This window comes from Dermacentor variabilis, chromosome 3, assembly GCF_050947875.1.
Source record: "Dermacentor variabilis isolate Ectoservices chromosome 3, ASM5094787v1, whole genome shotgun sequence".
Classification (NCBI taxonomy): domain Eukaryota; kingdom Metazoa; phylum Arthropoda; class Arachnida; order Ixodida; family Ixodidae; genus Dermacentor; species Dermacentor variabilis.
Genome location: NC_134570.1, coordinates 36619925 through 36647867, shown reverse-complemented (window position 1 = coordinate 36647867; position 27943 = coordinate 36619925). Strand labels below are relative to the sequence as shown.

The 27943-nt window shown below is 48.5% G+C and overlaps 1 protein-coding gene and 1 long non-coding RNA gene across 4 annotated transcripts in view; one reads left to right on the top strand and one right to left on the bottom strand.

The window, feature by feature from the left end:
- The window catches only part of LOC142575417 (uncharacterized), a 629386-nt gene that overhangs the window by 177567 nt on the left and 423876 nt on the right, over positions 1–27943 (bottom strand). Inside the window, exon 1 of one of the 3 annotated variants that reach the window (XM_075684776.1) lies at positions 19013–19886. The exons of the other annotated variants lie outside the window; for them this stretch is intronic. The gene's annotated coding sequence lies outside the window, so the exon portion shown is untranslated. Of the gene's footprint in view, positions 1–19012; positions 19887–27943 lie in introns of those variants that run through there. 3 annotated transcript variants of the gene reach the window in all.
- LOC142575419 (uncharacterized) overlaps positions 17991–27943 on the top strand; it is an 83671-nt gene continuing 73718 nt past the window's right edge. The window contains exon 1 of the long non-coding RNA XR_012826640.1: positions 17991–18055. This is a non-coding gene — a long non-coding RNA (uncharacterized LOC142575419). The remainder of the gene's footprint in view (positions 18056–27943) is intronic.

Here is a 27943-nt window from a genome sequence, read left to right as displayed (position 1 = left end):
CACTTAGGCGACAACCTCGACCACCGCCGAGCGAATACATGCACGCACAGCAACGACAGCCGCCACCGCCGCTCCTAGTCGCCGCCGTCTGGGAAAAAAAAAGTCGCTCGGGACAGCACGAAATGAAAGGAATGGAGGCGAAAAGAAAGAAAAATAAATCGGCGTTCACACGGCACATAACCGAAAGTCGCACGCGCAAGCGTTGGGGGACGACGCCGATAACGGAACGACTCGTCGGCAAGCGCGACGAAAAACGGATCACCCACCACCCGCCCGCCAGGACCGCGGTTCGGGAACGGTCTTTTTCGGGACGCCAAGCTTTAACGGAGGTTCCGCTGACACCTTTCGTTAAATACCACGCAGGTTCTTTGGCACTTCTTCTCGTGCCTTTCGTTAGTGACGCGATAGCGTTAAGGGGCCCGGCCCCATATGGCAGAAAATCAGTCGCCGGCGTCCCGCCTCTGACGTCAACCGTCGTTTCGGCAAAAAGCATTTCTAACCACGCATACCCAACCACGCAGGCCCTTGACGTAGCGCAACGGAAGTTACTGAACTAATTGAATTTCTCAGCTTAAAATACGTCAGAAAAATATCTTAAAGTACGACTTACACACAAGCTACAGACATGATAGCGTCGGAGTGTAATTTGAATATACGAGAAAACGTAATTCCGCTACTCGGAAACTCGACTCAATTCAATTCTATTTATTGACCAGAAGATATCCTGGCTGGACTCCTGGGCTAAAAGCTGCAAGAAAACAGCTTGACGGGGCCCAGGAGACCATACATACATGGCGACATGTGACAGGTAAACTGATAACAGATGTGTAAATGCATCACGCACGAAGGTTATTTACACAGATAGTAGAATATAATTATACATTAACTAAGAACGTGTACTCTTGCTCGAAAGAGAAAAAAAACAATGCATCTGTGTTGTAATGCACAACAAACATAAATTGAAGAAACTAACAAAGCACAATTCTATCATAAAACGTAACACCAATTTTACTAACAGAAAGAAATGGTAACACCATTAATACAAAAGCCAACCCCGTAGTAGTATAATATAACATCAGTTATATCACAAAACACTAACCCCTTTTCCAGCGTTTCTATGTTTGATAGAGCAACTATGGCCTCCGAGATTCGCGCAAACTTCAAAGGCCATAAGGCGACCCACCCGGTTTCTTGAAACACCTCCAGATGGCTCTCGCCTCCGTCGCATCGCGGCCCCCGCAAGAGGCTGCGTTTCTACCAGAAAGCTCGCCTTCGTGCATAGCGTTCGCCGTAAGCGTTTCCTGGTAAGCATTACGGTTACATAAGCTGCAGCTGCCGGGAAGCATGAGAAGCAGTCAGGAATCTTTGAATGCTATCGCGTTCCACTCTTAAAGGTGAAGCTTAAACGCCCTCTATATTTTTGCAAGCGCTCTCGATGATGCATCAGGGGGCTTCGCGCAGCCCGCGGTGGCATTCAAACAATAGGAAGACTGCGCGTGACGTCACGAAGACAAAGATGTTTTCGACTCCGTAAAACTTGGTCTAAGTACAGAGGTTTCAAACTTTCTACATAGTCACGCATCGGCCGCATACAGACTGCACATGGCCTGAACATGTAGGAGGAGGAGGAAATAAAGAGAGAAGGCAGGGATGTTAGCCAGAAATACGTTAGCCTCAAATCCAGTAAACACAGGTACACCAGGAGCAGCCCAGCACTGCCACTGTACCGACAAGCGCGAGATAAGTGTGACGAATGCTAATGCCGGATCATAGGAACACACAAGGTTCTCCGTCCTTGTGTGACCGCCAGCGGATAGGAACATACACGTTTCACATCCTGAAAGTCATCTTTGTTAACGGGCATTAACTACAGGTGCGAAGACGCCGCAAACTTTCCTGTTTTGTGCTGGTATTTAAGTGGACCGGAGACAAAGCTATAGACTGCTCTTACGCTCAGCGGTGGAAACAGCACCTTTCGACTAAGCTCAACAGCCGTAGCCCCAATAGACGACAGCGGCATAATGTATATCGACAAATTTCTTATACGTCGCACAGTTTCATCCTTGTGACGTAGGCGGTGCCATTTGGCTGCTAGAAATGTCGTGCACACAGGCGCATGCGTAGGAAAGGAAGCTATATTTCGTACACTTCGTGGTACGAAGAGCCGCCATTATAGCTCGTGCGGAAGTCGGAAACCGACGACAACAAAAAACACTATCTCTGACAAAGGAGCTCTTTTAAGGTAACCGATAACTAACCAACGCGCGTCAGAGCCGCAACAACGGTAATGAAAGAACAGCCCATTTGCGTCACCACTTCGGCACGCCAGCATTTAAAACCACGCCATCTGCTTTGCATAAGGAGAGCCCGCACTGAGATATTCAACAGATGCTTCCCGCGAAAGCGCATTTAAAGACACAATGAGCACTGCGAGACAACCGTTTTATATCTCATTGGCTTGTTATAACTCCCGCGTCGTTTGTCGTTCTGCTGATTCTGCGCTGTTAGTTCCCAGTCTCCTTACAGCATACTCAGACAATGCCTGCTCCTTTTTGTTAAAACCGCGCGCCTGGCACTAATGTCTTGCTCGCTTTTGCTCTCTCTCTCTCTCTGTTTTGTTATGCATGAGTTACCGTGGAGAGCTTGAGATAAAGAGTACCTGGGCTGCTTCATTTCTCTATTCTATAAGCAAAAATATATAAAAACACGCATAGGAATAAATGGTGATGCTCAAATAAATAAATCAACAAAAAACAACAATTAACCTAATAAATATAGGCCCATCACGGAGACTTCCTTTGACTTCTGTTCACGCCGCTAACTAAATAATATGTACACTTCGTAGCCGATCGTAGTCAGAGTCAACTTTACGACCTCTAGCACCAATAGATAACGCGGGTTCAATTTATTACGTGTCCTCGGCGAATTATCTTCGTACCTTCTTTCGCGTTCTGTTTTGGCTTGAACTTTAACACGAACTTCGACCTAGAGAGTCCCGACTGTGCTTCTCTCACATGCAGCGGCGTAGCAAAACAAAGATACTTAGGGAAACGCATTAGGGTTCCATGAAAGCGAGTCAAGTTAACCTAAAGTATGGACCAAGAAAAGTATTCCATATCAATATGCTGCTTCGAACTTGCCAACACATGTTAATGACTTAGTGAGTCTAAAACGCCCTCTCATATCCGCACAGCACTATCTTTTCATGCAAGAATGGAAATTTGAGAGCCTCTTCCCAGGAAACCAGCTTATCTTCCCAAAACAGCAGCTGGTGTGAGAAATATATAATTATGGGTGCGATACGCAGGATTGAAGTAGAACTAATTAAGATGAACCTACATGTCTGAGCGCTCTATGATGGAGTAGGAATACCGAAACACAATAGTGTCCACCGGAGTCTAATAAATGTGCTGCGCAACAAAAGCGGCATTTACGCCGGCGGTGACATGACCTCCAGATACACCATTAGAACGGGCGTAGCTGCTGTTCTCAACATCGTCGCCCAATAGTGCGAACAGTTGCTGAATAGTTTTAATGTTGCTACAGAACGTTGACATGAATCCGACGTGTGTGAGCGGAGAAAACACAACAGTCTTGCCCAATCAAGTTAGGTAATTTGCAGAAATGCACTTTAGCAGGGAAGAAGTTTGGGCGTGTTGGTGGGATACATACAAAGTGGGATACATAGCGCAAGAATGGCACAAGGACGAAGCAGAAACACGGTACGAGCGCTATGTATGAACGTAGCGCTCGTCCCGTGTTCATGCTTCGTCTTTGTGCCATTCTTGCGCTATGTATCCCAGTTTGTAAATTTTCAGAAGCCTGGAAACGATTCAGATCTGTTTCAAGCGTTCACCGTTTTAAAGCTAAGCTTTTCTTGGTGAACATCGCCGGTTTTCATGACCGTGTCTGCAGCCTGGCTGTTCCCTTGCCGGATAGGGGAGCCAATCTCAGCGGAGCGCGCGCCCCGCTGGGTTCCTTGCAGCACCACCAGATGGCGCTCGCCTGCGCGGCAGCGGCGGCGCCGGCCGTGCGGGGGAGAGAAAAAAGAACCAGAAAGCTCGCCTTCGCGAATCCTTGGATGCGAGGTAATGAGGAAGTAAACGCTTCTTGCAGGTAGAATGGATTCGAATTTCACTACGTACGTATGCGCATGCTGCCTCTGAAACCATGGTGCGTTCAAGCCGTCCGTCGTGTTGGCTGGTAGTCAGCAACTCTGCTTAACAAAGGCTCGGCACAATTTGTGTGCAGCCACGTTTTCGCGTGCGTTTGTGTACGTGCGTGCGGGCACTCGTGTTTCGGCTCTTTATGCACTCACGCAAAGCTGCGCTTTACATAGATTCCAGCTAGTGGGATCTGCTGGAATTTTTTTTTCTTTAAAGTAACCACAGCGTTGCGTAGTAGTGAAGTAATCAGTGAAATGTATTTAGCGAAATGTAGTATTGCGCCTTGTGAATAATTAGGACGCAGCAGCGTGAATAATCTCAGTGTTTAAATTTCGTAAACGATTCACAAGTTTCTCAATCGCTCCTTAAGACGGTCTCGTTGTTGTGTGCAGTGTGTCCAATGCACCTCTTGAGTGGATTACGTGCGAGTAGCGATTTATTTTTCTTCTTATTTTTCCCCATGAATCTCTAGGTGATGGAACGTTTTCCGGAAGTGGGTGGCAAAGGCATCCGCGCAGGCTAGCGAATATTTCTCGCCTGCGATGCGCTCCATGGAATGTTTTTTGCAGTGCGAAAGTCTTAAACTATAATGACAGCCCCAATTACGAAACCCGGCATACAAACACATTAAGAAAATAAAACAAAATAAAGATGCATAATTCCGGACTATAACAAGATCTGTATAGAAGATCTGTATAGTTACCGAGTTCATTATACTCCTTAAGTCTCCCGAAAAGCTAATCGAAACGTCGCGTCGTCGACCTACGAACGGTATAAGCACAGCGACGGATTTGGCGGACGTAGTTAGCTTTTTTGAGCGGTGCGTATTACGTCGGCGGAAACTGATGGGCGAACCCGAAAAGAGAGACACAGAAGAAAGGAAAGAAATCAGGGAGGTCAACCAGAGGGGAAGATCCGGTTTGGTACCCTACGCTGGGGAGAGAGGGGAGGTATAGTTACAGGAAAGTAGAGAGAGAGAGAGAGAGAGAGAAAAAAAACGAGCACAGTTGGACAATCACAGTCGGTCAGCCTCGCCGCATACTATTGCAGCAAAGCACAGCTAGTAGCACTTGTAACCCTTTAAAAAATCAGTTCAGGCTACAACCGCTTGACTAAGCCGGTTGTCATTAAAAACTGAGTCAACAATTAGTAAGAGAAGCGGGTTTTTTCAATGTATACAAAGCGGCCACGCGCAGCGATAAGCACTGCGCGGACCCGCTATATCACAACACGCGTGTTTCACAATCGGCGACTGACCCCTTGTCGCCTTAGAGTTTATTTAAAGCCCGGAGTTCCGCAATTTCTTGCACATATATAAATGAAAAAATTTTACACGGAACACGTATATCGGCTGATGTAACTTTTTTCCCTCGGTAAGAAACAATCAAAGTATCAAAATATATGGGATGTAGCTCCTGTTGAAATGCTACTGCAGAGGTATGTGGGAAAATGCGAATTCATAAATGTTGATTAGAGAGTACAACGACGGCAGCCCTTCTCCAATATGCCGCCAAAGTCAACTTAGGCGAATTAAATAGTACCCGAAGCGTCTCTAAAGTTCCAGACCAGCGACTTGACTAGACTTCGCCATGGTTTTGTGAATGCCGATCACCTACCTACAGCTAGGGAACAAACCGCCTTAATTACCGGGCCTAAGTCTCGCTATTTAAGTGGAATTTAGAAACACTCATATTTAAACACCATGCTTAGGTTTCGAGCGATGAAACATCCCACACCTGTGGTTCGACAGGCAGTGGGGTTATATTAGACGAGTCTGTTCAGTTCTTGTTTTTTTTACATTAATGTTAAAAGCATTGGAACTTAAGGCCGATGCTTAAGTCTCGAGCGATGAAATTAGACGCACTTGTGTCTCTACATTCTTTGCCACGCTTCTAGATTCATGACGCAAATCGGTGCGTACAAGAATTTTGTTATGTGATCCTCCGCCTGCCGCCCGTACCATCTGGTTGGCGTTTTCTTTAAGACAAAACAAGCTGGAATATTTCAGGAGCAAAGACGACAAAGAAATGGGGAGAAGGGAGAGAAAGAGAGAGAGAAAACGTGCTGTTTTATGAGGCATGCTCGCACCGCAGGCTAGCGGTGCCGGAGGTTTCGCGAACATTTGACAAATTACACGCTGCTTTTGAATTTTCGTTTTTTATTGTCAAGCGCGCTACTCAGCATACGAGTAAACAATTTAGAAAGAAAGGAATAGCAATAATAAAAGCGAGAAATGTCAAGGCGCTTGAACTACGTCGTTCCTTGTAGCGGAATGCCAAGAAATGAGAAAAAAGAAAGAGAACGCGACAAGCGAGACGATATCTGCGAAATGTCACTACCGAAGACGCAGAATCTAAAAGGCGCACGCTGGAAAGCGAAGGCTGCGAAGACAGATATTTGCACACCAGCGCTGAAAACGCGCGCCCGCGGTACAGCACATATAGCGAACGGCCAGAGGAGGGAGGGAGGCTTGATTAATCACCGTTCATTGTACACGTCGGTTCTATGGTGCCTGACTGGCTGGAGCGCATTGAGAGTGCGACTCGAACAAATTGGTTCGATTGAAACCGAATACTCACAGTTAAATATTTTTTTTTACTTTCTTTCTTTCTCACAGAATGCCCAAAAGGAAGGGAACACAGATTGACTGATCGCTGTCCCCCGTGGGCTTCTTAAGAACACCCAGGTGCGGAGTAATGGCGGAACAAAACACGCCTTCCGCCCACAGTGTGATTCTTCGAGCGCAAGGATATCTGGGAAGCGCCCGCCCCGTGACAATGTATACATGTACGACAAAGAGAAGGAAGGGGAGCTCTACAAGCGTCGATGCTTCTATGCTGCAAAGCCTCGGTGCCCTCTTTTAACATTTCTAGAGCGCGTACGCGATGGAGGCACCATCAGAGGCGTTTCGCAACTCCATCTAGTCAATGGAATATCTTCCCTCACTTTCGTCTTGACGTGCCAGACCGAGTGTACGACGCGAGGTTCGCTGACCTCTGCGTCGGCAGGTCGCGCTGCGTCAGCGCTGTAGCTCCGCGGAAAGGAGAGGCTGATCGCCGAGCATTCGCATTCTTTCCGCGTGTCCCCACGACGCTGCTGGGTAGCGGGCGGTCGACGCGCGTGGAACGGGAGTACACTAGCAGCGACCTGTTGTAAGACAATGGCAAGAAACCGTCGTCTTGTCTTCTTCTTATTCTCCTTCGGAGTCTTCTCACTCACTCACTTCGGCTCCACCGCGGCAATAACTGCGAAAACACGGTTAACGCTCTTGTATGCACGATGCGGCTTTCAGCTCGATAGACCAGCGAAGAGGCTCGCAGACTCGCTCGCCTACTTATTTTTTCTTCATTTGCTCGTTCTCGGTCTCCCTTTCATACACTGTGTTCTTCCCTTAGCCTTCGACAATGATGTTACTGCAGTACCCTTTCGGTATACGAAATCGATACAGAACGACGTCATTTCACACGCGTTCCTCCGCGTTCAAACTTCACTCTCCGCCGAACACGCAAGCGTGGCGGGAAAGGAAGTGCGAGGCAAAAGGAACGATGAAGAGAGATAGATAGAGAGAGGGGGGGAGAGGGAGAAGGGGGGGGAGGCACTCCGTCAGTATGCACAACATTATGGAGTCCGAGAAAGCAGTCGCGCCAGCCTTGTGAAAGAATCGGGTTCCGCTTCATCGCTTTTCTTCTTCTACTTTTATTTATTTATTTTTCTTACCTCCTTTATGCAGCGCGATTTCTGCGTTTTGCTCGCAAAGCGATAAACGCGCGTGCTACGTGTGCGACCCATAGTGGCGGCGGCCGGTTGACTGGCTGCACTGCAGTGCACGGCACCCGGCGGAGAAGATGCCCGAACGCCGCCTCGCTTCGGTCCTCGCAGCCAGCTTGCCAGCCCCGAATGTCTGCCGCGCCGATAACCACGGCGAATGGCGCGCCGCGACTGTTCCCACGTCCTGCCGGACGTTCGTGTTCCGCGGCGAAGACGGCGGCAGCGGTGGCTACGTTTGAGCGCGATACAATGTGCCGCCAGCTTCGCTATGATACGCCGACGGTCGCGCTCATGCGTGGAAAAGATTCGAGGGGGAATAGCGGCCCGCCGTGTCGAGTAGTCGTTGTACGACTGTAAACACGAGAGAACATAGGCTGTTTCCTTGCACATACGCGGTAAATGATGTCGAGTCAAGTTTCAGTTTCTTCTATAGCAGTTTTCGTTTCCTGTCTTCTATCTTTTCTTTCTCTCTTTCTTTTTTTTTGCAGGAATTGCCGCGAGAGATTATCCCGAAATAAGTTAAAGAAAATCAAGTAGCCCTGCATCATGTAGAAACTGCGGCAATGTCTCTGAGAACTGTAGTGATAGCTCACTAGTTTAAAGCAATGGAAGCCTCACGTTCTTCCCAGAAGCCACGAACAAAACTGACGTTGAATGCCTCGCTTACGACGCACTACTGCTGGTAAGTCTCGAAAAGCGCATCCACAGAAACAATCTCGCGCACGCGAATAATAATAATAATAATAATAATAATAATAATAATAATAATAATAATAATAATAATAATAATAATACACTGTTAGCCACTGCGCATGCGCGATGCACAACGCTGCAGCTTTCTGCGCATTCGCGTTTTCGTTTAGCACTTTTATATATCGCGCCTAAAGTCAACGACTACTGCAAGTCGGAAGCAGTACTAGTATTTCGCAGTCTAGAACAGACTGCGGTTCGCGGCCAGGTGACACGCCACGCAATACAGGCAGACATGCGTGGCTCACTGCTATAATTTTCCGTATGCGGGTGCAGAGAGGAACATCTGCGTGATGTGCGCGGCTTCCGCGCCACATGGGCGAAGCCTGGCTTCCTGTGCAATGCGACGGCTGGTTCTAACATGCGAGCCCGCCTCTCCAGTAGCTTCGTGTGCTCATTGCAACGCGTGCACACGTTTCTGGGGCTGTCTCAGCCTTGCTGGAGAAATCGATCGAAGCACGTCGAATGCTTGGACAAAGCGTGTTTCGCCGAGGAATTTTCGGCGCGTCCGTATTATAGCACACGTCCGAGTGCCACAGTCGCTGTTGCGTTCTGCTGCAGGGTACGGGTTCGTGGGTGCGATTGCGAGTCGCAGCGATTTTTCTATGGCTGTTGGCATAAATCCTCGTCTCATTACTCTCTCTCTCTTTCTCACACACACACTTTGTTTTTCTGTGGAAGAACATGCACATATAAAGCAGCAAAGGTTTGTTCGTGCCTGCATTTACACTCATGCACTGCAAAGAATAGCATATAAGACTTGCTGAACTGAAACACTAAGATGAACGAATCGACATCACCGCATGGCAGTTATGTGATCGAACCTCTCTTCGCAATAGTAATCGAACCAAACTGGCTGGCACGATGTGGCAAGCGGCCGCCGTAATATCTTCCGTGCAACGCATCCCTGTTCGGGTTAAGTGTGTGCACGACCGTAGGCAAGCCCGATGGCATCTCTTCCGGACAGCGCACCTGCCGAGCCCAAAGAAATTTGTGTGAAAACGATAAAAAGAAAGCAACACCGCGCTATACCGCGGGCAGAACTACCAGCCACGACAGCACCTAGTCGTGGCAGTGGTGAAAACTGACACTTCCAGAGTTCGAAACATGTTACGAGGTTGCAGCGAGCGCCGGCCGCTTGTAACTGCGGGCATGACATCGATCCCGGTGCGACCGCTGTTCGCGATTCGTGCCGATCGCGTCGGCGCGCTTCCTCGTCGTCGGACAGCATATGGCGACGACGTCGCTGACAGCAAGTGCTGGTCTTGTACCCGGCACATCCTGCAAATGACGTCCGAACGACGTGGAAGGAACGCCTACAGGCCCGAAGGAGGGTTTGACATACACCCCATTCATTCCTTCGACGTCACTCGCAGGTATCTCGAGCGCGCCTTGCGGGGTGATCCGTGCGCGCATCGCGACTGGAATGCCGACGTGGTACAGACGTTAACCACTAAAGAAGCGGATCTATGGAAATGAGTAGCGAGTTGCTCACGGGAAGGAGGCGAACGCGTACTGGTCTGCCTGCACGCGCGTGCACGTTCTTTTGACGAAGGTACGATTCAAGCGCGCATAATTACATCGCTCGTATAGCCAACGTATACGCCACAAAACACACGATTTTCTTTTCTCTGCAGTTTCTCCGCAATGTCGGTCGGTCTGTGTTGGACAGCTAGGCCGTATGGGCCACTCAGAGGCAGGCTACACAACTTTTGACACAAATTTTCCAGCAAGCAAATGCAAGCTTGCGTCAGAAACACGGGACATGAGGACAGTTCGTAGTCACGAGCTAACTTCGATGTGCGCTGTTATGAATTAAGTTCAATCGGATGAGCGTTCTTCCTTGAAGTATGCAACCCGTTCGGCAACCTCCTCCAGGCTTTTTCCAACGCTGACATTTATACTTATTCGAAAAGTTCGAGGAAATTACGATACGATAGAGTAAATAGAAAGACAAGATAGTGTAAATTAACAGTGTTCCTGATTCTTTAAGCAGAAGTATGGAGGTACTCCATCGCGTCACATTTTGAGTACTTGCACTTGTGCAACTGAACTGTATAGCTAACCACCGTGTAAGAAGTCGTCTTGTTCTTTTTCTTCATTTGGAACAAATACAGCTAGTTCAACAACAACCCCACTCAATCACTGGACTCGTCAGGCTTTGTCAATGAGGGCCAGCCACCTTCTAGGCATTCACTTTCGAAACGAGCACGCTATTGAAAACGCAAAACAACGTAATGCCATGAACTGAAAACGACATGCAAAGTTAGAGCGCCTTCGTGCGCCACGATGGGAGCGCGATAGGCGAGCGCGTGAGCGTTTGGTCGCTGACGTATAAAGAAGCCACTCCACGCTCTTCAAAAAAAAAAAAAAGTCACCTTACAAAATAAGGCTGCTCCGACTTTTTTTCTCGAAGCTTACAACCAGCGTTTCCTTTTTTCTTTGTGTGTGTGTGTTATTTCTTGTGTGTGTGTTTATCTGTAAGGGTTAAACCACAATCACAGATCTGCCATCCTGTATATATACACACACAGACACTACGACCTGCCGAGATCTTATACTTTCGAAGAAAAAGCTCATCCGTCGGGTTCAGCCGCCTCTCATCGAGCGAGTCCATCGCAGGACATTTGCATCGCGTGAGTCGTTAGTACCTGCACTGCACTGCGCCCTTCAGCCCGCCTTTTTTTTTTTCTTCTTCCTCCTTTCTTTTGCTTCCGCGCATTTTATTTTTTCTGTCCTTTGCAATCTTCAGACACCCTGCGCGGGGTTCCGATAAACAGTCGGTTAGTACACCATAAATCTGGAAATTCTTGTTTTCCGCTCGTGGCGCCGAAATCGATATGCGAAATGCGAGCTTTTGCCGCTGCTTTATTTTCTCGTTGGTTTCCTTGACCTTTGGCGTGCCTGTCTCGCGCATAACTCAATCTGGTTTTCAAAGAAAGCGCGACGGTGCGACTCAACGTGGCGTCTTGGAAGACTGGGAGTCGAGAGAGAGGCTCGCGCCCTTAACGAAAATCGATGTTCTCCGCACGCCAGCTTATTTTTATTCTTTATCTGTATATATCGCATAAGGTGCCGAGATGGAGAAGGACTGTTCCGAACGGAAAACGAAGTTTGACGGGGACAAAAAAGAAAAGAAAGGAAGAGAAATAGTCTCGGGTGGGAAGCTTTATCACGATAGCAGAGGACGTTAACTTGTGGAGACCGGCAAAACCGTGGTGAGTCACATGCGTCCGTCCGGAAAACAACTTCCATAAGCGGCGCCTTGGAGGCTGTCGTTCGCTTATGCATATGTACAGCCGGCCATAAAGGCTTGCGGGACACAATATTTGAGAAAAAAATAAGGGTGGGGGGGGGGGGGGGAAGGCAGCGTCAAAGACCAATTTCTCGACGAGTATACCTAAGCCACCGCTGTCTCAAAGCTCTCGTCGTGATAGCTCAGTGCATGGCTATGGCACCGTGCACGTTAAAGAACCCCAAGCGGTCAAAATTATTCCGGAGCCCTCAGCTCTGCCGTGTGTCATAATGAACTATGCAGTTTCTAGATGCTAAACAGCACAAATGAACTCTTCCTTATTTTGTCGCAGAGCATGCTGGTGGTGTTCTTAGTGGGCTCAAGGGCAACTATAGTAAAATGTATGTTCTTTGCGCTCTGATAAACCCGCTTAGCCCAAAGATCAGAGAGCACGGGGTGAGATTAAAGAAAAGAAAAGAATATCTACAATAAGAGTCGAGTTGAGGATACGCACCTCCCAACTTGGTGCTAATTTAACTAGAAAAAAAAATCTACAAACGCATTCTCCGGAGCATTCTTCTCAAAGTTACTTTGAAGCCATGCACAGCGGGAGAGAGGACTACTGTCATCATGGCGCCGGCAAAACGGGTACGCACGCGCTTTGAACGTGGCGCAATCGGTCGGCGCATAAACTTGAATTCAATGTTTCAGATTGTATTGCAGCGTTTGTGACCTATACCTAATCATCCATTAAATTAGAAGCGTCGTGCCTCAACTGAGCGAAAATTCCCATTGCCCGCGGTAGTCTCATCCCGTGAAATTTCGTGGGTGACGATACGTACATGCTTTTCCTTCCATGTAATGAGTAAATGTTTAGCTCAATGTCTAACTCGCATGCTTCAAGTTGATGGCGCGGCCGAAATGGCCAGGCAGCCAAAATTCACGGCGTGCTACGTCCGACGTCGAGCGCACTGTAACTTGGACCTTACAACAATGGCACGGCTTGACCAAAGTTTCATGGTTCTCTTCGACAGTTTCTTTTTCCTTAACCATGCAGTGGCGAAGATGAGCCTGAGGCTGAGAAAGGAGGCCTGGAAACGATGGAGTAACGGAAAGGTTTTCCTTAGTGCATTTTTCGTTTCTCCTTCTTAGAACAACTATTCTATTTAATCTTACGCTGTCTCCAGCTGCCCGGTTCTTGGACTATCCCCCTTAGTGGACACGCGCCAAAGATGAAGGTCCTCCTCCTCCTCCGCCTCATCATCATCATATGAATGGGCGGACAGAGCGAACTGAAGTTGCGAGTTTTTAACTTTCACTGTAAAAGACCGAGGTTAAGCATGATGGAAATTGCTACCAGGCTGAAACAATGGTCCATACTTTGGAACTCTACAATTTCTCGGGTAAGGAAATACAGCGTGTCAGAATATCAGCTCGGGAATAAATAAAAAAAAAATGAAGGAAGACTATCGATTCTCCGAACGTGCCAAGCTAAACACTCAGCATGCATCGGCGGCAGTAGCAGCAGCAATCAAAAGAAGGAAAAACAAAAGTAGGAATAATAATAACCGTCGCCATCACGTTCCGCACCTACCGCCGGAACTGTCGACTTGATTAATGGCTCTGGAAAAAAAGATGCCGTATACGGGGAAAAAGGAAAAGAGCTTCGCCAAAGCAAGCAGAATGCGGAAACCGCTTGTCGTCAACATAAAGCTGTGGTTTTACGGCTAAACTAATGGACACCGGGGTTGGGGAAACTGATGTAGTCGCTGACGCCAGCGAGCCGCTTTCGTCCCGGTCGCTCCATTATCGAGCCGAGAGGCAAGCATAATTTGCAACTGTCTTTCCATGTTTGTCCATCGTGAGTCAGCCGTCGAGCTCGATTGCCACAATAGGAGCAGGTTGACGCACTGTACAGGCTGCTCCGACTATGTGAGTGAAACAAACCTTTCGAGTGAGAACATTTAAGTATAAAACCCAGTCGTCAGTGCTTTGCGAGTAACCGTTATCTGGTTAATCAGTCATTGAAAGAGTTGAACGAAGGAAAAGTGAGAGAGAATAACTGTGAAAGAATCCGGTTCGCTACCCTGCACGAGGAAACCGGAAAATAAGTCTAAAGATAAATGAAGGGAGAAATGTCGGATCAGTACTGGAAATCGGCGCAGAAGGCTCTGAGGTGGCGCACCGTCACTCAGCCTATCTCGCAGGAACGTATATTAACAGCAGAAAGCAAAGTAACGCTGCAGCTGCCTTTAACAGATAAGTACGTCGTGACCACTGTTTTGACAGTACGTGGCTGTCTGCTGTGTTGGGGATGACGTTGTACATGCACTGTTAGCAGGGCAGACTTGGTCGGTAATTGCACCTTCTTAAGCGTCGCTTTCCGTCTCCCGAATATGCATCGTCATAAGGTAGTCTGTTTAGTATCTCGCAAAAAATGCGAGTAGAATGCGCGACACCTACTAGCAGAATATGTGCGGTCATTCCGCGAAATCGAACTGTTTCACATTCTCGTAAGTCAACCCTTTTCTTCTGTCTAGCACATCTAACGCTTTTACACATCCCTTGCCTCCACGTGGGCAGATGCAGTCATAATCAGTTAAAGCAACCAATAATAATCCCTAAAGCAACTAAGTCATCCAGTAAGATATATATGTAACGTGATGCACGCTCCTTTATTGCCTGAGCTTTTCAGTGAGAAAGATGCAGACACCGCTGACCACGTTTTGTATCCGTAGAGCTATGTTTTACATCTACGTGCAGTTATTACAGCCCACCTTAATAAAAGCAAAGAAAGAAAGTATGAACACAATGCAGATATATTTGTTGCTATAGATGGCGCAGATCTCACTGCTATTGTTGATGCCTTGCTTTCCTGAGCGAAAAGCGAGAGAAGGAACCACACAATAGTCGCGGCGTTTCGGAAAAGCTGCATTTCAGCCGATTAAGGCTCAATCTGCAGCAATTGAAATCTACCCCATGGCTATTAATTAAATAATCACTAAGTTTGCTTGTGAGCGTCGTTAAACAATCAGCAAAGCACACGGAATAGACGTCGGAAGCTATAGGATGTAGTAATGGTAGCAACAAACAGTTGATCCTAGTACAGAGTACTCAGCCCGCCTATACACTGGCTAACCCCTCCCTACCCCCCCCCACCCGCGTCCCCTGACTTTCCCTTTCCTCTTCCTATCCTCCTAGGCGCCATAACCATGAAGCCTATACTATCTCAAATTTCTTTATAAATGATCATCACATTCCGCATGCAATACGCTGTACGTGTTTCCCAGCTGGCGTGAATGTCATAACAGATCTCTAGACAAAAAAAGAAAGCAAAAAGGCAAAGGCCACAAAGGCGCTGCTGCGTTTCTTGAAATGCGCCAGCCTGTATTTCTGACTGTGACTGACTCAGCGATGAAAGCTTGTGTGCATAACAGTTCAAAGTGTGAATTTCTGTCCTTCTACCCTTTCCATCCGCTTCCCGCTTTCCCCAGTGCAGGGTAGCCTATCGGGCTCAACCTGGTTAACCTCCCTGCTTTTCCTTTACGACTCTCTCACTCTCTCTCTACAAAAAGGAAGGCCGTCTGAAAATGCCTGTAAAATGGGTTTCGCGATGTGGTCAGGGCTGGTGAGAATGCGGTAGTGTTAGGTGTAACATACACAGGTGTTAGCGGAGAAGAGAGAAGTAAAAAGAAAGCTCGGGGACGGGGGAGGGGAATGCATTACCGCAGCAGATGTTCCACGAAATGACTGAAAGCTGTTTCCTGCCACGTTAAACATTTTCCCTCTGCGTCGTTCTTTGTTTTATTTGTTGCTCTTGACATTTCTTTTTATGATAAAATCCGGTAAAAGCTGACTGCTGCTACGTACGCGTCGAGGACCACGTCGTGATCGATGGTTTCGTGCGTTCCATAGCAACGTCGGCAAATGAGGTGCAGATCTTTAAAAGAGACTAAAATGTGACTCGGCAGCCCGGAAAGTTTCTTTGGAAATTGTTCTAAATCAAGATGCAAGTAAAGACAAAAATGAAATGAAATGACGCCTGACTATCGTGTAAAGAGCAAGGCGCAATAGACCAGGACAGAAGAAGAACACAAACGACAGGACCGTTGCCGGTTCTGTCGTTTTTCTTCTTTTCTCCTAGTCTATTGCGTCTTGCTCTTTACACATTCAAGCATGAACCAACTAGCCCAAGCAAGAGTTTTGCTTGACTACCACGTGCAATTTAAGCCTTTGTCGGGGCATCTAACTGTCTTCAGGGCAAGATTTTCCGCACTTGTAGTTTAATTTTCATCGCCACATGTTGGTTGACCGGTTTGACTCCCGGCCACTTCTCTCAGGTGTATGCGTGTGAGTGATGGAATGAAAGGGAACAGCAGCAGCAGCTATACTCTACCGTCAATCCAGAAGATTTTTCGCTGTTGTTTACCAACTGCGACACAGTAAGGGAAAGCTTTGCTGCTGTAGAATTAGCAGTTGCTTCCAGTGCGAAGAAAGATAGAAACAAATAAATAAATAAATAAAGAAAGAAAGAAAGAAAGGTCATATTTTCGTATTTGAAAACTCGGGGGGAATAACGCCTGACAGCTCAGTATCGTACGAACAAATTTTTTAAATACGGGTGCCACGCCTGAAGAAATGTTAATTATTAGAAGCAACTTGAAACGTAAGGACTAGCCTCTGACACAAGACACGTAACAGCCAAAGTAAAACCTTTCTTCGTCACCGTGGAGAAGTACACGCATATAATTTGCGCACGCAGGGTGTGTACAAATGTACGAACATGCCATATTTCCTTGCAGCCATAGATCTGACCATCATGCTAAAGCGACATTAAGTATATCCAGTGTTCTACTGAGCGTTATATTTTGTGTCGCTATTCTCTCTTTTTATGCAAATTTGTTTCGTTTGTCAAGTGACAAGGAGTAGTTGGTGCCACCATAAGGGCGCCAACCTCTCCTAACATTTCACTTCAATAAAGAAAAAAAAAATAATAAGGAACAAGAATAACGAACGTTTGTTGTACGGCTCAGTTTCTTATGTCCTTCGGTTATTCGTCGAGCAACGTTTATTTTCTCTAATTTCTTCCTCGAGACCTCTGCAACATGAATGTGCTAAGGAATTTAGTTATTCGAACACACACGCTGCAAATTGGAAGCGAAAAAAAAAAAAACAATGTGGACTGCTAACCTACCATGTGCACGCGTTACTACCGGTCTGTGAGCGTGCCTGCTCGAGTACTTTTATCGAAGGATAGGTAGTTGGCGCCACCACGAATTCGCCGACATGTCTTATCATACGCATGCGCTTATCAAAGAAAAAGAGGTAATAAAGCACACGTCCAAGCCGAAACACCTAACCATATGGGCAATGCTTAACGACGAAGTGCTGAAATACAATATTATTCTCATTAAATACCGTTATGCTGATAACACAGTGAGAACAACGTGGCATAGCGCAAGAAGTGCACGAGCACGACAGCGTGCACGTAACGGCATCACGGTGGGTGGTGTCTGGCTTGCGACGCAGGGAGAAAAACAAGAATGAAAATTCCGCAGAACGAAGCCGAGAACGAATCATTGAGTCGAGTGGGCAGTTTCGCAATCAATATTTTTCGACACAATGAAGCTTGAAGCCGCGGTCGCGGCACAGTGAGATTTCACAATTACGTTCTCCCTCCTGGGAGGTAAATGCCAGCAGCCGCCTTCGCAGTACCGCCGCGCGGGCGACTGCTGTTCACGGCCTAGCCGAGACACGGTGACGTAGCGCAGACGGCTGCGCATCGCCCGAGTTTGACGGCGGAAGACGGAATCTCGTGAGCACCGCTTTTTGTTTATAGAATCCTTTTCTTTTAAATTGCACTTGGATGCCTTGCGCTTGGCTGCGAACTGCTTAGCTGAAATGTTTCACTTCTCCAATCATGTACCTTTACTGAACAAGTTAAGCTGCGAGAAGACGGAGAAAAATTGTGCTTGTTGCCAGCATTTCCAATTTATAGGAAATCAATGGATGAGTGAATGAGTGAATCAATCAAACAATCGCTAACACTGCTATGCAGCGAAGCCTTCTAGAGACACGGTGACGTAGCGCAGACGGCTGCGCATCGCCCGAGTTTGACGGCGGAAGACAGAAACTCGTGAGCACCGCTTTTTGTTTATATAATCCTTTTTTGTTAAATTGCACTTGGCTGTCTTGCGCTTGGCTGCGAACTGCTTAGCTGAAATGTTTCACTTCTCCAATCATCAACCTTCACTGAACAAGTTAAGCTGCGAGAAGGCGGAGAAAAATTGTGCTTGTTGCCAGCATTTCCAATTTATAAGAAATTAATGGATGAGTAAATGAGTGAATCAATCAAACAATCGCTAACACTGCTATGCAGCGAAGCCTCCTAGCCCCCCCCGCCCCCCCCGTTCAGGATTTTTTTCATGAAAACGTTAGCGATGAACTGGACTGAAAACGTGAACAGTCCACTGTTCATCGAGATGAACAGTGGTTCATCTCGATGCCGAGTTGCTGACTACTCGGCCAGAAACGGTATTGATAGCGATCAAAAGTACGTAGGACACGGTGCCGGTCGTGTTCTATAGCTTTGGTCCAACAGCAATGATCCGAGACAGGTGGAGATGTTTCTCTGTCTCGACATTCAAGGCAATAGATGAGAACTGAACGAAGTGATGGTCGATCTCGACGCCGAGCTGCCAACTAAACTACCGCTAATGAGTGTGCAGGCGATTGAAAAGCGTAGAACGCGCGACTCCGGTAATGTTCTACGTAGTTTTGGTTCTACAAAATAAGGATCCTTAGACATGTACAAGTGCTTTTCTGTCTTGACAGTAAAAGCAACAGATCAGGACGGTGGCGAAGTGAAGTCGGCGAGACGTAGTTGGAAGACACGAGAGTATAGTTGAAGAATGAATGGAGTAGACTGGTTATTTGGGCTGCGCCCGCGTCATTCACGATGAAAAAGGAGTCTGAGGAGCACTCAAATGTGCGATGCGGGTGGCACGCTCCGAAAGGAAGATAACGCGCGACACATCGCGGTCGCGCGGCGAGACCCCCCTTCGCCTTCCTTGTTCGGCACGGTTCGACTCACCTCGGTATCCCGTGCGAGTGGACTTGCAGTAATCCCACGCTGCCGCGCCGCTGGTCACAGTCGTCGAAGGTGACGGCAGCACATCCGGCGTCGCCGCCGCGACAGGCAACAAGCACGAACACGAGCCGCTGTTGTGGTCGACGACGATGAGAGAGCACGGGAACCGCGAGAGCACAAACGAGCACCGAGCAGGCGACAGTGAGTGCAGCCGACGGAAGCCGTTATGGGCGGACTTCTTCAGCGCCGTTGTCGTCGTAGTCGTCGCGGCCGTTGATGTCGTCGCAGAAAATTTTGCACGAGAAACGGAGTCGTTGACGGCCGGGGCAAAAGGAGCGACGGATCCTCGCGCGGTGACTTTAGCCGATGTCGTCGATGTCTTCCTCGCTCGCGTCGCCACCGGAGCGATCCGCAGTCCCATCATGCCGGGCTACACACCGGTAGAATGCGAGGCGCGCGATTCGAAGGCGTGTAGATTGAAATGTGTCCACGGGTCGGCGACGATTTCTTCGGTGGAGAGGCAACGGTGACAACCACCACGAACGGTATGGCGAGATAAAACACGGATACGCCGATCTCTCACAGTGGTGGCAAATAAAAAAAAAAAGAAGGCACAAAAAGAAGGAACAGAAGGGGGCGAAAGCACACTTTCCGTGGAACGATACACCACACACGCGCGCGCGAGCGCACGCACACAGTGTTCGCGCCGCGCGCACGCGACCACGATGCACGGAGAGAGGCCGGGAGCGCGAACGGCCTGCGGTGGCAGCGATCGGGAAGAGAGAAGTGAAGAGGAGATCGAGGCGGCTGCGGCGCCGCTCGGGTCGGAAGCGCGCCGGCCGAGTCTTTGCCGCCGCTGACGGAGCGCGACTCGAAGCGCTGCGCCGGGCCGCGTACAGGCGCGCCTAGTTCGCCGCGCGGCCGCGACGTGCCGCTGCCTCCTCGCGAGGGGTGGGCGAGAGGGGAGGCGGCGCGCCCGCTCTGCGGAGGAGGGCACGAGACAACCACGACGACGGGAAAGGACGCACGCGTCACACTCGCAAGCCGCTTGCTGAATCGCCTCTGCCGCTGTTGCCGCCGTTGCTTCTCTCTACGTGGCGACGCGATTAAAGGCGAGGGGAGACGAGCGGGTCGAAATAAGAAAAAAGATAAGGGGGGGAATTGAGAGCGAGCGAGAAGCGAGACAAAAAAAAAAAATATGTACGAGGAGAAAAATGAAATCTTGAAGAGGAGGAGATTGGGAGAGAAGGGAGAAAGTAAATAGTGGCAGTCGCGAGGGGGGGGAGGAAGGACGGGGATTGCCGGGGGTAAAAGCACGAAAAGAAGTGTATGCGTGAATATATGATGAGGAAACAACAAAAACGATGTCTGCGCAGAAGAACAAGAATGCGAGGAACCATAAACAGGCACCCTCCTTCAGACGCTATAAAAGTGTACAAGGACGGGTGAATTGAAACTGGAGACTCCGCTCTGCTCCCAGACCCTGTTAGTCCTTTCCTTTATGAGGGCGCCATCCTCAATACAGTACTAACTCCCGCGTCTTGCCGCCCGTGTATCTTTTTTATATCGAAAAAGAAAAGAAAAATAGATTACGTCCCTTAAGCCTGTCATATTCGCAGGCACGCCGCGGGCAAACCTCGCCAGATTCAAAAGTCGACTGGTGCGCTACAGAAACGCCATACTGCCAGAAAGAAAGAATAAAGAAAGAATATCTTTCTCGTAAATCAGTGCGCACTTCGATTCCAGAGAACACAGCTTGAAAGCGTGCTGGCAAAAATCCAACGTGATTTCAGTTGCGCTTCAGTGAATAGTTGTATGGCTCGTAGCCAAGTCTGGCCAGGGCTCCGGTATTGGATTGGCGATGTCGCCCGGTCAGGTGAGCTGATATGAGGTGAGCGCAGGTTTTGCGTGAGACATTCTGACACATTGGCCTCTGATGTGATTTGTGCAGAAAGCTACGAGAACAGTGATCCGACCTTTGAAGAGAAGAGAACATTTCATTACCATCTCAAATAGCGTGTCGTCATCAGCCAGATGCGCAGCCGTGTGCATTCGTTAACCTTCTGTCTCGTTATTATGTGTTTGTGCGAGAACGCCCTGTGTGGACCAATTACGCTGGTGCGTATAGTGCGCGTATAGGGCACATCCCCCTTACTGAACAATGTGCATACATTTAGTGCATTGTCGCCTGCCATTTGCATCTCCCTTTTGCGCTGCAATGAAAAGTGGCGGGCTATAACATGATCTTCACGACGAACTGTCCTCGTTTCCCGTCATCAAAACTTCCATTTTCGTTCTTTAACTCTCTGCCTCGACGCAGCGTAGCCAACTGTGCGCTACCGTGCAACTTCCACAGCTTTCCCCCGTTCTAAAGCACTATCATTCGATGCAATACAAGTTAGTATGTGTCTGGGAAGCTATTAGCCAACGTGAGATAAGCTGACGCTTGGCAAAAGACTACAGAAAGAAAGAAAAGAAAAAGAGGGCTGTGTTCGGTGACAACCTAGAGTGAAAGAAATCAGTACAAACTCCGCCCATGAAAGCAAACTGCAGCAGCTCTCCGGGCATCCGAAACATGTGCAGTTCCCGAAAGACGCCCATTATTGAAAGTTTAGTCTCCGAGGTCGCGAGCATGAGACAGCGATCTGGCACAAGCGTCAGAACGTCGTTCACTGGCGTCGCTGTTGTTTACGAGCATCGCACGGGTGACGTCATCTCTATGTTTCCGTTTCCAAGAATAAGAGCAATGTCGCGTTCAGGCCTAGAAGGTTACCGAGCAGTAGCAAGCGAGACAGCAACGAAGCAAGGAAAAACACATTGTATAGACGTCTTTATTATTATTTTGTTAACCTTTTTTTTATCACTTAGGAATAACGAGCTTACTTTGGCAACGCTGCATGATGGCGAAATGAGAAGCAGTTCAAGCCTGTGGCTTATGTACACGATCGCAAAATCAGGAGTAGTTCGCTGAACAAGAAATATCGAGAAATCAGACTTTCTAAAATTGCATGAAAACTGAAAGTTTGTCGGATGCCTAAACATTGCACGCAGAAAATTTAACGGCCAGCTTCGACGCTTGAATGACTCCAGACTTGAATGACTTGACGTTAATTAGCTACCTGAAAAATAGTTTAATGCGCTGCGAGGTTGCAGTGGAGGCGTTTAAGAGGATTAACAGACAGTTCCTGCGATCCACATTGCTTGGCCAAGCAAAATCTATATTCCAGTGTAATCACAACAAGAAATCCCATACCGCTATCTTCAATCCAGCACCTTTTCATTTTATTATCAGCCTCCGGACGCCCTGCAGAATGAAATTAATCCTCCTGCACAGACTCTATAGAGCTTCGAACCGCGAGTAGTTTATCGGTAGCTGTATATAAACGCGCTCCAAGCTGCAGCAGCTGCTCTCGCATGCGCACTGGCCTGCGTACTTATGACGGCCACTGCATGCGAGCGCAATGGTAAGCAAGTGCCCTCGAAAAGAAATGGAAGAAAAATATGAAAAGTGTGAGCGTTAATTGCGTGCATTGTCAGGTCAGAGGGCCTGAATTTCTAGGGTACAATCAATTAGGCACTCTCAGGTTTAACAAACGCTGATGAATGTGCATAATATGGAAGCGAACTGGAGGCCTAGATGCAAGTTCAGTTTGGCCACGCATTCGTAGAAAAAAAGAAAGAGGAGCGGGAGGGATTATAAAGTGAATATGAAGAAGGGAAACGTTCGCTCCACCTCTTGACGACCTGAGGGGTCAAGTTCGTGATTCTTGTTTACCACAGCGCTGCCTCGGCGAGGAGGCGAGTGTCCCCTTTGTTATATATATATTCAGGGATTCCCTTCGTAATTAGCAGAAATTCTTTTGAAGGCCCCAAGTTGCGTCGTTCATTGGCGTGCCTTTACCCTAATTGTATCAGTCGAAGAAGGAACGGCAAAGAACCATTTTTCTTTCTACTCGGGCAATAAATATATGGGCACCCGTTTAGGGGGCTGTATATACCCGTTGCTGGCATCGTTGTTGTATTGCTGTTGTTTAACGGTGAGTATATCAGAGAAAAGGGAAAAGCATTTTTTTGTTGTTGTTTTGCAAAACCGGTGGTGTAAATATGGTGGTGCCAATAAGAACAACGTTTAGGGGTTGCCTTTTGACGCCATCGCTCGCTTTGTTTTCGTGTATCCTTGTATACTCGCCTATAACAACGTGGGCTAGATGGACAAAACGGTTGCGCAGAAGACCGTCTTAAAGAGTAACCAGATCGAAAGTGTCTGCTTCGGACGCTTAGGTCGATATGATTTATGCACACCAGTATTAAAGCTTAGTCACTCACTCACTCACTCACTCACTCACTCACTCACTCACTCACTCACTCACTCACTCACTCACTCACTCACTCACTCACTCACTCACTCACTCACTCACTCACTCACTCACTCACTCACTCACTCACTCACTCACTCACTCACTCACTCACTCACTCACTCACTCACTCACTCACTCACTCGTTCGTTCGTTCGTTCGTTCGTTCGTTCGTTCATTCATTCATTCATTCATTCGGCTATAAGATAGCCACGGATACAGGTTCACAGTGGCGGCAAATACCCGCGGCGTAGTAAGGCATTACAGTGCAGGCCTAGTAAAGACATTAAAGAGCAAAAGAGGAACGTTTCTACGTAATACTGCTTCTAAATGGCGGCGCCTGAAACAACAACGAAAATCGTCAACACGCGAGTTGCAAGAAAAAGGCAAACACGGAAAAGAGAGCACGCACATCGTTTCTGCACCGTATACACGTATATTACGCGCGCTCCCTGTTTTTCATCTGCCTTCTCTCACGCACTACCACCGTCGTTTTGCCGGCGTTGATCGCCTCCGCGGTAGAGGAAGTGAGGTCATCAAAGACAAAGCGCGGCCGTTTTATTTAAATCTGCTATCGACTCGTCTGGCGCGTGTTGTTGTCTTTGCACGCGGTTGCTATAGAAGCCGGCTGCTGGCAGACCGGGTACTGCCCACTGTGTACTCTGCAGCTGCCCCCGAACTGCTGCTGCTGCTGTTAGTTGCACCTAGCTCCCCGGGTATTTATTTGTTACGATGCAGAAGGCAACAAAAAGACTAACGGAGAAGGGTAAAACTAAGCCCACGGGCGTCTGCTGTCGAGAGTAGGCTGGTACGATCTCAACGGTGGCGCAGATGTAGTTGTGTAGTTGCATCAAGCGATCGTATCGTCCCCGCTTGTTCACTTGCGAATCTGACGGCGCGTATTTGACGTGCACTGTAACTGTGCAATGGAAATGAAAATAGTTGACTGAAACGCTGCGAGTTAGTCACCGTAATGACGAGATTTCCTTGTTTAGGGTGAATCTTTAAACGAGTTTCTGACGATACTGTGCTGACCCGTCGATATATATATATATTTTTTAGATAACACTTATATGTGAAGTGCCGCGTGGTTGTTTCAACTCACTTGTAGCGAGGACTTGGGAGACGTATAGCAAGAGAAGCTGGGACGTCGACGGGACGACATGAAATATCGTTTAACATATTGAAATTTAATTTGAGTTCCGTCGATCGTTATTTTTTTCTTTGACCACGGCAATTATATAGAGTAGAGAGTAGTACGCGTGGCCAACAACTTTAATACAGAAAACTGCAAGAAGACTCTTCAAATAAATTACAATAGTTCCTTTCGGCTTGTTTTGAGATAGATTAGAGATACATGATATGATCATATCGAACGGACATAGCGGACGTACGGCTTCTGACTTTAGGCAAAATACTCCAAGCAACTGGCCAACTGCAATAGAGAAATTATGCCGGTTGGTCGTGGCCACGTCGTTAATGCGTGATCCAGTGTCACACTATACGCCTGAACACACTGCGTTTCATTCACTTGTGTGGACACTCTAGGCAAATTTTCTCCGTTACCGTGATATTCCGTATATATCTATGCATGTATGCTACATGTTCATCGATACCGTATATGCAAGGCAGATGCTACATTATTCAAACGACATAGTTGCTCAAACACCATCCCGGCTTTTGTCTGATAATTCCTCAGAACTATTTACAATTAATGGTTGCGGGCAAACAACAGTCGTTAAACATTCGATTCACCGCGCATGCCTTTTATCTTAATTCTTCGCAGGGATTTAAAAAGCGCAAAACAATATCACTGCTCGCAACCTGAAATTGATGTTATTTAACTGGCGCCGCTCTTTACTAGGCAGCTCTGTGGCGCCGGTGCGATGCCATCACAGGGCCTGCAGGGCGTGCTAAAGCATTTAAGGATGCCAAAACTTTTTATGCACCCGCGTATGTCGCATCCCTATGTAGTTGTGTCTGCGTATAGTTATAACGTCGTCCGAAGAGTTCAAGCGCAACGCTAAACCTGGCTATCAATGTGAATTCTCCTCCGGGAGAAACTGCCGATCTTCTTTTTTCTTTTCTTCTTCTTCTTTAAACTTGCGCTCAAGCTAAAGTAATTTTTCTATGCGAAAGCTCGTCCTGTGGCACAAAACGTTTGATGCCCCCCACGCAAGTTACAAATAAATCAAAACGCGAAACTGTACAGTACACGTACCGACTCACACGAGGCGTTCAATAACCCCACCCGCGCATCTCCTATATATGAGAAAACGTCTCTGCCCCCCCCCCCCCCTTCCCCATCGCACCTGCACGATCTCGCATAACTCGTGCATCAGTGGTCAGAGCCAGTACCGGCAGTTCAACGCCGATTTTACATTCACCTGCATCATAGGAGGAGGTGAGCGTCCTGACAATTAGGTTACGGCTCGCGTTCGAACGCATCGCACTTTCGCCACGGCTTCGGTCAGGCATCGGTGACCCGTCGCAGTAGCGCAGGAAACGGGTTCTTTCTCGCAGAACGCGGCTGCAGTGGGGTGAAGAGAGCACCTGCTCCGGGGCAGACGCTTGTCGCGGCAGTGAGTGCCGCCTATTTGGATCCGACTGCTGGTACGATCTGTTGGGAACTCGGCGCTGACGCCCGTGGTTGTACCTGGGTCGCAAGCCCCAAGGGTAGCGTTGGCCTGGCGGCCTGGGGTACAACTCGAAGCATCCGAAGGTCCCGGCAAAGCATGAGTCGACTGGTAACAACGAAACAACTTGTTTATTTTAACATCGCAAAGAGTTGGTGGTCAGGTTTGACCGAAGTAGAGAGACGGGAGAGCACTTCACTCAGCAGAAGAAATCGGAGCCCTCCTCTGGCGTCCGGGGGCAGCTGTTTTTATACTCTCGCAGTTGAGGGCAAGAAGGAACCCCTCAAAAGACGAGCACGTGAATGTACAATGGGCTAATGGTGACGCACACTGTCGTAGCGATGCCGTAGCACCATGTCGTGGCGCTGCGCACGATCTCGTAGCACCTGGTCGTGGCGCTGCGCAGCACACTGTCGTGGCGCTGCGCAGCATACTGTCGTGGCGCTGCGCAGCACACTGTCGTGGCGCTGCCGGTCGGACACAATGACTGTAACGAGAAGATGGTCCCTGCTTTGGCATCGCCTGTTTCGGGCACAATGACTGGAACGAGATCCCTGCTTTGGCATCGCCTGTTTCGGGCCCAATAACTGGAAGGAGATCCCTGCTTTGGCCTCGCCTGTTTCGGGCACAATGACTGGAACGAAATCCCTAGGCGGTCGCATCGCCGCAGACGCGCCTGGAAACACCTGGCGATGAGTGTTGCGGTGACGACGATCGGGCCAAAATGTCCGCCGCCCCGCCGCCGTCGCGCCGGCAAAACCACGTGTCGCAGGCGAAACGCAACAGACCGCCCCGCCGGGGAAAGGAGATCCCGATGGACAGGGGACTGCATCCGCTGTCCGGAGGGATGTCGCTCGATGATGCTCATAACCGAAGTCGGGCGTCCCTTGACGTTTCTTGAGCGCAGCGCACAGAGAAGGCCTCGTTCTCTTGTTCAGGTTCGCACGGGACACTGCAAAGTGACTTCGGGAGAGTTCACATTTTTGTTCTCGTTCCCGGCAAGCGTTAGAACTACGCTGAAAACTCAACCGCTCAGTCAGCAAGCACGGCACAACCCTCACTAAGCCCCGCCAGGCTCTTTCCCCTTTTTATACCACTGCCTAGTTCCTTACAGTAGTCTAGCATCACTCAGAACGCGTCCACAAATTGAAAAATTGCACTAGAAAGCATATCATCACTTTGAAACACTAAACAAAAGCAATATGTTAAAAAGAATCCTGCCTCAGGAAGAAAAACATCAGTAACAAACAATTTTGAGGCTGATTCCTACGTTAGGGGCTTTGACTTAAGCCATCGGCGTTACCGTTGAGACTCCCCTTTTTGTAACGCACCTCAAAGGAATATTGTTGTAAAGCGAGGCTCCAGCGCTGGAGGCGGCCATTTTTGGGAGAGATGGTCTGCAGCCATTGGAGAGGGCAGTGATCTGTCTCAATGATAAACCTCGAGCCGGCTAGATAGCATGACAATTTCTGAACGGCCCACACGAGACATGCACACTCTTTCTCGGTGGCGCTATACGCCTGCTCACGACTGGTCAGCTTACGACTAGCATACAGGACGGGGTGTTCTACTTCTCCATTTTCCCGTTGGCACAGTACAACGCCCATGCCTCGCTCACTAGCATCGCACTGAACAATGAACCCTTTTGTATAGTCTGGCGATCGTAGCACAGGCTGGCTTGTTAGGGCACTCTTTAGGGCGCTAAAAGCTCTTTCCTTTGTCTCGTCCCAGACGACTGTTTGAGGCTCTGTCTTTCTTAGAGCATCCGTCAGGGGAGCCGCGATATCAGAGTACCTAGGGATGTACCTCTGATAGTAGCCGGCGACACCTAAGAACGACCGAATATCGGTCTTTGTGCGCGGTTGCGGAAAGTCTCGCACAGCGGCCACTTTTATTTCAGAGGGGCGGCGACGACCCTGACCAATCACGTGACCGAGGTAGAC